The sequence below is a fragment of the Rutilus rutilus genome, assembly GCF_951802725.1.
Source record: "Rutilus rutilus genome assembly, chromosome: 19".
In the NCBI taxonomy this organism is placed as follows: domain Eukaryota; kingdom Metazoa; phylum Chordata; class Actinopteri; order Cypriniformes; family Leuciscidae; genus Rutilus; species Rutilus rutilus.
This window is the reverse complement of record NC_140232.1, coordinates 1432483-1443875: the sequence shown is the minus strand read 5'-3', so window position 1 is coordinate 1443875 and position 11393 is coordinate 1432483. Positions and strand designations below refer to the sequence as shown.

General features: G+C 38.0%; 1 protein-coding gene across 1 annotated transcript in view; it reads left to right on the top strand.

Moving 5' to 3' along the window:
* Nucleotides 1-11393, top strand: part of LOC311278748 (nuclear factor 7, ovary-like) — a 1193180-nt gene that overhangs the window by 606978 nt on the left and 574809 nt on the right. The window lies entirely within an intron of this gene.

Genomic DNA, 11393 nt, shown 5'->3' with positions numbered 1-11393 from the left:
AGTAGAATAATACAAAGAACCATGAGAAACGTAGTCAAAACCAGACATACATCTTACAAACTAACTCTGGATACAGTGTGAAATAATGCCAAATAGCCCATGATATATAGTCAAGCTGTAACGATCAGCCAATTAAGTTGAGTTACAAAAGTTAAAATGGGGTCAGATTTACTGTGTGAGGAATTGGGTGTTAAAAGAATGAGACACAAACTGAGGTTAAAGTGGATAAGAACGGTGTATTTACAATCTTCACAGGAGACTTTGAAACAACACAATAAAACCAGGAACACTCAGGCTGTTAAAAGCATAGAGTCCTAAAACAGGCCATGAGAATCCTTGGGTGTTGAAGCGTCCCAGTGTTCGTGTCCACCAGTGTATATACAGTCCAAAAGAAGTGATAATCCAAAAGCATGAAGTTGTGTCTGGAAAGGTGAGTCCGCAAGATGGGAACTCCACACTCCAGAACAGTGATTGGTATCTGTTGTAGAGATCTGCAACTGAAGCCCGAACCCGAAATCATTTAACCCGACCCGACCATTAAAGTTATATATTTGAAGGCTGAACTCAAGGTCCGTTTCTCATAGAAAATATATATAGATATTTCGTCAATTTTGCAGTTTTCCCCGCGGCTTTCAAGTCTTCCACGAAGCTCAGCGTACTCCTGCTTAACTGAATCCAAGGTAAGGAACAAAGTGCTAAACCTGGTGTCTGACATTTGCCTGACAGTTTTTGATAACCGGCTTATTATCAGGGGTTAAATTGGGATTTATTATGTGGGGGGGCTCTCCCTAGGGGGGTCCGGGGGTATGCCCCCCCGGGATTTTTTTTTGAAAAATAAACTATTAAATGGTATTTTCTGGAGAGTTTTGTGCAAAGAAATGGAGAAATTGAGTCTTACATGATATGTGAAAAACTGCAAGGTTAAGAGCATATTTGCATTGTTGTAGTATCAACAGGTATTAGGACATTTAGCATTTACATTACTGTTAATCAGCAGTGGTGGAATGTAACGAAGTACAAATACTTCGTTTCTGTAGGCTTTACTTAAGTAGAATCAATAGTGCATACGTTTGACTTTTACTTCGTTACATTTTGCAGCAATTATTATACTTTCTACTCCACTACATTTCTACAACGTTTCGTTACATTTTCTGATCAGTTTTCCCCCTGCCAAAACAGGGATTGAAAAAAATGTCCTGTTTTCGGTGCTGATGCGGTGGTGACGCGTTCATGTAGCCTAAGGGTGGCGCTGCCAATAAAGCACCTAAAAGCTGTCACAAAGAACCATCAAAAGTAATGATTATGAATATGTAAAATATAGCAAGGAGACATTTTAATTGTTTATTAATAAACAAGTGTTTTCTGTGTCAGTGCCCTGCATAGATGAAGTTGACGATGCAATCTTCGCAGTAGTAAACTCGCCAGAGAGAAATGCACATTTCATACGGATTAGGCTACACAAGCAGCGGTCTGTTTTCTTTCGTTTTGAAAAGAAGACCTTCCAAGCTTTCTATAGATATATTTATCAGGTCTGTCAGGCAAGTAGGCTCCCTTATACGCTGAGTTTCGGTTCATTTATGAGACGAGAGTCCAGTTCACTCGCCGGCGCGTCCGTGTCGTGATTAGCCTATCTATTGTCTATATACTATATTTACTTCTTATTTTTGAAATGAAACATTGATTAAAATTAAGATACAATTAATACAAAACGAAATTAATTTTAAAGAAAGGCTTTGTGCTTTCTGTTTGAGGTCTCAGTGAAAGTTTTAAACAGTCTTTTAGTGCCACATTCAGAGCGGTCCCGTCCGTAACATGTTTTTTTCCTCATAAATGCGAACATGAAAAATAAAATAAAATGAATATGTTATGTTCTGTGGAGAGCCAACCCTTCTTCATCCGGTGGGTAGTACTTTGGTTTGCAGTGTAATTCACAGAATTACAAAAAAATATTTTGCCACCTAAAAGTTAAAGATTTTTTGTGTCACGTCCACGGCATGTGTAGCCTATTTCCCTCATATTAAATATAAAACGCTTGATTACACATTGTATTACCTTGTTATGATATAGTGACCCATACAATGTGCCAAACATTTTTTCCTTACCTTGTTATTCAAGGCCAGGGCACTTTTTGTACAACCAACGTTGTGCTGAACTTGACAAAACTGATCTGTTGCTGCAGCGGCGGCCAGCAGCTCGGGTTTTTTTTTTTTTTTTTTTTTCAAGGCAGTAGAAGGTTCTGGAACTTTTGCGCGCTTCCACATCCCGCGCAACTACGGATCTCCCAGGAACATTCATTATTGCTGCGTACATTTATCCATGTCGGAGTTCTGAGCCTACCTAGATGCGCATGGCATGCGCGAGCGGTGCGCGATCATGGTCGACTGACAACGAGATTAAGCAGCTGAACAAGAGTACGGGCACGGCCGTGTTCCGATTGTTCTCATCTCAGCTCCGCCGAGACAAAATAGACATGCCATTTCAAAATCTTTCATTTATAATCAGAAATATGTTTTCAAAAGCATCACTTTTATCAAATTTTATGTGACATAATTTCCTATAGGCAACTGACTGCAAACGAGCAGGCTTATGTGCCAGGGCTGAGCCCCGGAGAGCCCCGGCCCAATTTAACCACTGCTTATTATACCCGTTTGCTTGACGCATCTCACGAGTGCAGACATAATTTCTGATATTTCGTTGACCAGCGCCTGTCTTTTGGAGGCCGCAGTTTCATTAGATCTCCGAGAGATGATTGTGGGATCATGTAACACACTCTCCGCTGAGACCCATATGTAGCCCCCAGATTTATTAGGTCTTGCGCCCGGTTAATAAAACCTCTTCCAGCAACCGTATGAAACGACCTAATATCCCGACAGCAAAACTCACACATTTTCCGGCTCCATTGGATTGTACAGAAGCTGGAACTGACTTGGCTGTTGGAGATAATAGTGTGAAAGAGATGAGTGTGTGTTGTTACTAGCGGCTTGCTGTTGGACGAGTGCATCCACGATCAGTGTGTCGCTGTAGAGAAGATGAACCGGTCTTTCTGCTGTCGTACGCCAAGACAGCTTCGCAAGCTCTACGCTGTACGTAACCGTGGGCTCTTTATTGGTTGAAAAGACAAGATCATAATTCTTCCAGAATGTAGTTTTTCCTGCATCATCTGGAACTGTAATAAGTTTTCCCTCAAGCAAGTTTTGCTTTATCGCACTCATAGTTAATGTTCGCTTCGTCGTCTATTCGGGAGCTGGGAATACATGCACAAAACAGTAGATATATATAATGATCAAATTTAAATGATAAATAATTATATATATATTTAATTATTTATCATTTTAATTTTGTATATGTACACTACTGGTCAAAAGTTTTAGATCGGTAAGATTTTTAATGTTTTCAAAAGAAGTCTCTTCTGCTCACCAAGGCTGCATTTATTTGATTAAAAATACAAACAAAAACAGTCATATTGTGAAATATTATTACAATTTAAATCATCTGTTCTCTATGTGAATATATAATAAAGTGTAATTTATTGCTGTGATCAAAGCTGAATGTTCAGCATCATTACTCCAGTCTTCAGTGTCACATGATCCTTCACAAATCACTCTAATATGATGATTTGATGATCAAGAAACATTTATGATTATTATCAATATTGAAAACAGTTTTTTACATTTTTATTTCATGATGCTGTGATGAATAGAAAGTTCAAAAGAATTAAAATAAAAAAAGTCCACAACTGTCTTCAACATTGAAACTAATAATGAATGTTTCTTGATCATCAAATCCTCATATTAGAGTGATTTGTGAAGGATCATGTGACACTGAAGACTGGAGTAATGATGCTGAACATCCAGGAATAAAGATCACAGGAATAAATTACATTTTAAAATAGAGAAAAAAATAGAGAACAGTCACTTTAGGCTACGTCTACACTAATCCGGATAGATTTGGAAATGGAGTTTTCGTCTAAAAACGCTCCGCGTCCACACTATCATTTTCAAACGCTTTCCAAAAGTTGCTCATTCACACTGAAACGTATGAATTAACAGAAATATGACACTTACATTTCAGACATAGTTCAGTAATACTAACAACTGACTAACTAATAGTATATCAGACTCAAACCAAAGTCTTAAAAATAATGTTTTTCTTTGGTGTGTAATGTACTTATTATTCCAAATAAAGAAGGAGTGAGGAGAGAAGTTATGTTTAAAAGCCAAACACCATGGCAAAAAGACTTGCTTGTGAAAATGAGATAAACGAAGAGGTATTTTGCTGATATCAAAACTGCATCTAAGGAAAAGATTTATACCACCAAGTTGATTAATTAAATGGTTAGGGAAAATATTCCACGTAGAGCAATTATTGTTAATAAAGCATTTTAGCCAATTTATTTTAAAAGTGCTGTTCAAAGTTGTAAAATCCACAACATTCAAACCACCCTGATCATATGGATTGCATCATATATTTTTCTTTAAGTAATGAGTTTTTTTTTTTTTTTTTTACAAAATCAAATAACAACTTGTCAAACTCTTTGGTAAATGTCTCGGGTACTGTTACGTCTTGGTTGAAGCAGAGGAGGAAGCAGGAGCCACGTGCAGTAGTCTTTTATTAAATCAACTCAAAACTTCACATATACAAGCACAAACTCAGGACTGAGACTCAGGAACAGAACAACCACCATGATGCAACAATATACAAGAACTGACTGAACTAAACACAGGGCTTCTTCTTCTTCTTCTTCTTCTTCTTCTTCTTCTTCTTCTTCTTCTTCTTCTTCTTCTTCTTCTTCTTCTTCTTCTTCCTCTTCTTCTTCTTCTTCTTCTTCTTCTTCTATTTTATTGGCGGTTGACAAACAACAAAATGGTGTATTTCCGCCACCAACTGGTATGGAGTGTGGATCAAGACGACTTTTTCTTTCTTTTTTTTTTCTTTTTTTTTTTTATTCTCTCCCACAAATTAGATTCCTCAAGAAACTGAAGAATAAAAATATAACACTCATTTCTCGAGTTATTTTGCAGAATATACTTTGGTATAAATTGCATTTTTATTTTTTTTAAATTATGAATTAACAACCTTCTTTCATTCTCATATTTCTGACAATGCATTAAAACATGTTCTACTGTTTCCTCTTGCCCACAATAATCACATCTTCCCGTATCATGTTTACCCATTTTATAAAGTGTACTATTTAATCTTGTGTGTCCAAATCTCACCCTTGATATTACTATTTCTTCTCTCCTGTTTTTCCCTGCAATTCTCATCTCTCCCACTTTCCTTTGAATTCTATAGAACCACCGACCTTTTTTCTCCTTATCCCACTGTTTTTGCCACCTTTCCTTTAGTCTCTTCTTGATAATACTCTTCACTTCATTCTTACTTAAATTAAACAATTAAATTAATGTCATTGTTTTTAACTGCTTAACACAGGGCTTCAATAGACCTTTCTCACAATAACCGGAAATACGTAATCGTTGTGGAAGCGGAGTTCCTGTCAAGCGTCAACACACCAGAAAAACATAAACGCGGGCAAGTTTAAAATGGATCAAAGAGTCTACACAACTTCATTAACGGATTTGCCAAATATTACATTTGCTGATGTGACGACTCGTAGAGGAAAACTCCATCACCAAAAAGAAAAAAAGAAATAAAGGGTAAAAAAATTTCCACACGGAATTTGTCCATAAATATCAAGAGAGCGAGGCTAACTGTTACTGAACTGTTAATTAAAATGACACATCATTAGCGTGTCAATAGCTCTTGCTAGTTGCTTACGCCATTTTTTATGTTGCTTTGACTGCGGAGGAAGTAGATTACCACGACGATTGCGTATTTCCGGTCACAAATACGGAAGTTGTGAGAAAGGTCTATACACAGACAGACAAGCGAAACAAGATAACAAGGGGGCGTGGCTAATCAGAAACACCTGGGGAGACTAATCAACATAACGGGGACCTGCTGAACACGGGACAGAGGAACACAGACATAAATCATTACAGGTACAAATAGAGCTTGGGAGAGATATGCAGATCTTGACAAACCTTCAGATTTAGACAATAAGACACGACCATAAATGGATAAATCTCTGCAACCAAGAGTCAAACTTTCTTTCTGTACTGTTGATAATCGGATTAAAGTTAAGAGAAGCACGATATGATTCATCTTTGCAAAGTTTTACACCAAGATATGTGACGACCTCCTTGACAGGGATTCCATCAGTTTCTTCGAGGTTAACACTCCTAAGTGGACAAATCTCACATTTGCTTATATTAAGGTTGAGGCCAGCTACTTTAGAGAAATTATTTATGGTACGAATTGCTTTGCTAATCTCTGCAGCATTTTTTAAAAATAGTGTTGTGTCATCAGCTAGCTGACATATTTTTAATTCATTCCCAAAAACGTTAATACCTTGAAAGAAATTCATATTTACATAGCAAGAAAGAACCTGTGTGACGAGCAGAGAAAGAAACGGTGAGATTGGGCAGCCTTGTCTCATGCCCCTAGAAAGATCAAATCTACCAGACGTCCCATTAACCATTTTAACAGAGCTGGTACATTCGGTCTACAGGGTCGTAATCGCCTTTCTAAAGAAATTCCCACATTTTAAGTATTCTAATGTTGCAAACATGAATTTGTGTTCTACTGTATCGAACGCTTTATTAAAATCAACAAATAGTATTAGATTGTCATCAATGAGAAGGTGACTATAATCAATCAAATCAAGAATAAGAGGGATATTATTACAGATATGCCTCCCTTTCATGAAGCCGGACTGAGACTGATCGATTAAGGAGTCCAATCCTAAGTTCAGCCGGCTAGCAAAAATAAGAGAAAACTGTTTGGCATCAGTGTTCAGTAAAGTTCTGGGTCTCCACCCATCTAGAGATAAGGTGTCCTTATTTGCCTTTGGTATTAAGGTAATTACCCCCTGTCTGAGAGATGGAGGTAATAACCATTATTTATAGATTCATTAAACATAGCTAAAATAAACGGGGAAAGAGCATCTCTGAAAGGTTTGAAAAATTCATTTGTAAGCCCGTCATTACCAGGAGATTTGTTGTCCTTGAGTTTCTTAATGTCGATCATTTCTGTAATACTATACTAAGCTCTTTCTCACAAATGCTGCCAAATTCATCATTAACAAAATACTAGTAATATCCAATTTTTCTAAAAAGGACTCCATTAAGGAGATGATAGATCATCTGTGACAGAATTATTCATGCGTAATTTATTAATTGATAATCTTTCACCATTTCTTTCTTCCAAAGAATAAAAGTATCTGGTGTTTTTTTCACCATGCTCGAGCCACTTTCTTCTGGAACGTATGAAAGCAGATTTGGGCTTTTCCTCATAATGTTTGTAATTTGATGAGATGTTGAGCTTGTTCCTCTGTTAAATCTGCTTTACCACACAGGGCACCAAACTCTTGGATGACGGCTTGCATTTTGGCCCGTTTATTTTTGGCAATTGTTTTACTCATTTTAATGGCTAAACTCCTCACTTTATATTTCATAAAATCCCACTGCAGCCCATATTGGTTAGTAATTACACCCTGTTTATAGTATTTATCAATTATTTTTAAGACTTCACATTTAAATTCATCATTTAATAATAAAGAATTGTTTCAAATCCAGTATCCACTTCTGCTCAAGTTCTTTCTATTGTCATTCGTGATGATAAAAATGTGAATAGATTTATGGTCAGTAAAAACTGCAGGATCAATTGTAACGTTGTCTATCAAAGATGTCAACTCCTCTGATATTAACCATAAATCTAATCGAGACTGCAAAGACAAACCATTATTGTGCCATGTATACATGAGTTTTTGGGGATTCATTTTCCGCCAGATATCAATAAGACCGAAGTTATTGCATAACCCAGAGATAATCTTGCTGCTGCTGTCATCTTTTACACCTTTGGGAGGCCATCTATCTATGTTACTATCTGGGACTACATTAAAATCACCCCCGAGAATACATTTTGCATTCATGTATTTAGTTGATTGTTCTATAATTTGTTTTTCTAATTCATGAAGTAAAATCAAATTTGTAGATTTGCCATTAGTACCATAAATATTAGCAATAATATATTGCTTATGAGAATCCTCTAATATGATTATTGGCCACCTTCCATTAATATTACTCTCATTATGAAGAATTTTGCCCCTGAAATTCCCTCTGAGAATAGCGCCCCCTGCTGATCTATTTGTACCATGACTCAACCGAATGTCCTGACCCCACTGACTCTTCCAAAAATTGTAATCAGCCTTTGAACTATGCGTTTCTTGTAATAAATAAAAATCAGCCCCTTTGTCTTTCAAAAATTAAAAAACAGCCTTTCTTTTGTTAATATATATAACATATAACAGTCTGAACTAATTAGTTATTTCTTCCTTCTCCCCCCCTCCCTTTACCTGAACACAAATGTCATGAAGATTGTCAGCTGTCGAACTTCAAGGGAGAAATCTGTTTTCACTCCTTTCTCTCTTCTGCTGCTTGCTTTGGGTCTCTAAAACAATAAATTCAACAGATCTCCATTTTTCCATCTTTTGGTCGAATCTGGATCCCATCCACATCCGCCTCCTCGACTCTGGCCTTGACGTCGTCCTTGCTGTTTTCCGGTAGCCCGTAAAGCCGTAAATTCCACCTCCTTCCATAACGCTCCGCATCGGATAACCTCTCTTCTAACATCGCAATTTTCTGTTCATAAGCTTCATGTTTCTGCTTGAGAACGTCCATTTCGATGTGAAAACCGCCCACTTCGTTGTATATGCAGTCTACTTTCTCCCGCAGATCTTCGACGAGCACAGCATTTTCAGACACCTTCGATTCCATTCTGTCCGATCTCTCGTTTATTAAATTATAGAAATCAATCAAGCAAAACTCTTTTTTTCCCTTACTCTCGGGGCTACTCGTTCCATCACTCTTACTTAACTCAGCATTAGACTTCTTTGCGTAGGAATGTACTTCACTTTGTGTGCGCTGTTCTCCTTTCCCCGCCATGACTAGGCCCATTATTCACGGTTCAGTCAAAACACGTCTTGAAGAATAACACGGAGTAAAAGTTGATCGATTTCAAAAATTCGACACAAAGTTAATGTAAAATATATATATATATTTTTTTGTTTGTCGTCAGTTCATAATAAAAAGTAAAGCTAGAAGGGAAATCCCGGGAAAATGATCTCCACTTAGAAAAGGTCGTCTGCACCCACCGCCATCTTGGCCGGAAGTGAGTCGCTTACATCACCGCACCGCGCATGAGTAAAGCTTCGACCTGCGTCATTTCCGCTAGGCGTTTATTTACTTTCCGGCTCTTGAGAGAAAGGAGAATTCCTCCTGTCGAGGAAAGGCACTGAGTTTTTTAAATGGGCCGACAGTGAGGTGGAGTTGTTGCTGCGAGTAACACAGGAGTATAAAGTGGCCAAAGCAAGCGAGAATGTAGACTGGGAGACGGGCCAAAACAAATACGGCGAAATACTGGACCGCTTCAAAGAGCAATATCCTGCGGATGACGCCGCTTACCCCCACAGTAAGGACGAGGTCACAAAACTCACAATAACTACAAAATGAAAGGCTATCAGGCTTAAGTACAGGCATGGGGTAGACTCCGGAAGGAGAAGCGGGCATGGAAGAGTGCTACTCCTGTACTTTGAACTCTGCGAGCAGATCTGGGGTGGCTCTCCAGCCGTCACCACCATTAATTGTGGCATTGAAACAAGCGACATAAACAACAGAAGCACCACCACCAGCGATGAAAGTTATCCACCGTCAGTCAGTCGCGATAGCCCTTCTCCTTCGCTCTGTAGTTCTGCTCCTTCTCCTGCTACAGCAAGTGAGGACTCAGATGGGATGTCTACAGAGACTCAAAACAGACGTGACAGGCTGAACGCAACGCTGTCATCATACAGACAACAGAGGCTTAAGCGAAAATTGTCAAATGAAGGACAGCTCATTACACTTGCACAGGAAGATCTTAAGCTAAGGAGGCAGACATTAGAGAGGATGGAGTTTTCAGAGAACATTGGCAGACTGACATTTCAATTAGAAAAATTCAGTTACAGACGTATTTTTACTTATGAGACAATCAATGGCCCAGACTCCATTTGTTGCACCACCGCCGCTGCCACGACGTTACAGCTCACACCATCAGCAGCCTGGTTACCTCTATGGTTCAGCTGTTGCCTCTGCTCCCTCTTCAGCACCAACCAGACAAACACCACCACAGCACCATGAAGATTCTGCTCCATCACTGAATATCTTTACTCTAATGACACAGAGTAGTCCTGTCTTTAATACACATGATATAAGTGCTTGTTAAAAAAGAAACACTTTTTGTTATTGTTGGTTTAATTCTAATTTAATTCTAAGTTTCCTGTTGCCATGGTTACAACGTTGGTCCTGTATTTAAGGTGTTTGATGGACTTTTCTCTGACTCCTCTCTGATGACAGACATGTAAAGTTTACATTAAAGTGACATTTATTTTTGTGGACATTTTCAGTTTCAACAATTCATGTTTACAGTGCCTACAAGGGCATGAGTTCAGTTTCTCTGTACTGTTTGACAGAGTGGAGTTTTTTTTTCCTGCAGTAACAAGTAGCCTAACTTTCCCCTGCTGCACATCTGGAAGCAATTACACAATAAATGATTGTTCATAAACAAAATAAATTGTATCCATTTATTGAATCAGTGTATCGCTTTTTACAGATCTGATGAATATAATGAGTTACAATGTTGAGTTAACACTTTCCAGGAGCATAAGCACGTTAGATTTGATATCATGTTAACAGAAAACTGTATATAAAACAAACTGAATGTATAGTTTAATGACACAAGCTCAATGTCATCCTAACATGACTCAGTGTACTGCTTTATACAGATATGGTGAATATAATGACCGTTTCGATGCTGTTTGCATTAACACTTTACAGGAGCCTAAGCACTTTAGACATTATATCACGTAACAGTCACCGCAGGGTTTCTTTTAGTTCAATTGTGGGTGCTATTGTTTTCCTAGCCACTAGGGGGATACAAGAGGGCACATTGTATGAGATAAAACAGGAAGCAGTAGAGTAAGTGCTCTAGTAAAATTAGAATGAATTCAATCACGAGCTTTGAGAATATGTTGTGGAGCTTATCCTTCCTCTCCTGTTTCAGCTTTACAGGTGGAGATGCCAGTTCACTTAAGGAGGAAGCAATTGATACTGGCATACTGGGTAAACCTAAAAGGGCAGAAGGATAGTCATCCAACAAAAGGTATACTTGAAGCATGTTGGGAATATGGGAAAGGGAAAGTTAACAGTTTTGGTTGGATTATTAAGGATTTAGTTCAGGATATGAAATTAAATGAGTATAGAGTTATTCCAGCAGTAATATTACCAACAACACCATTATGG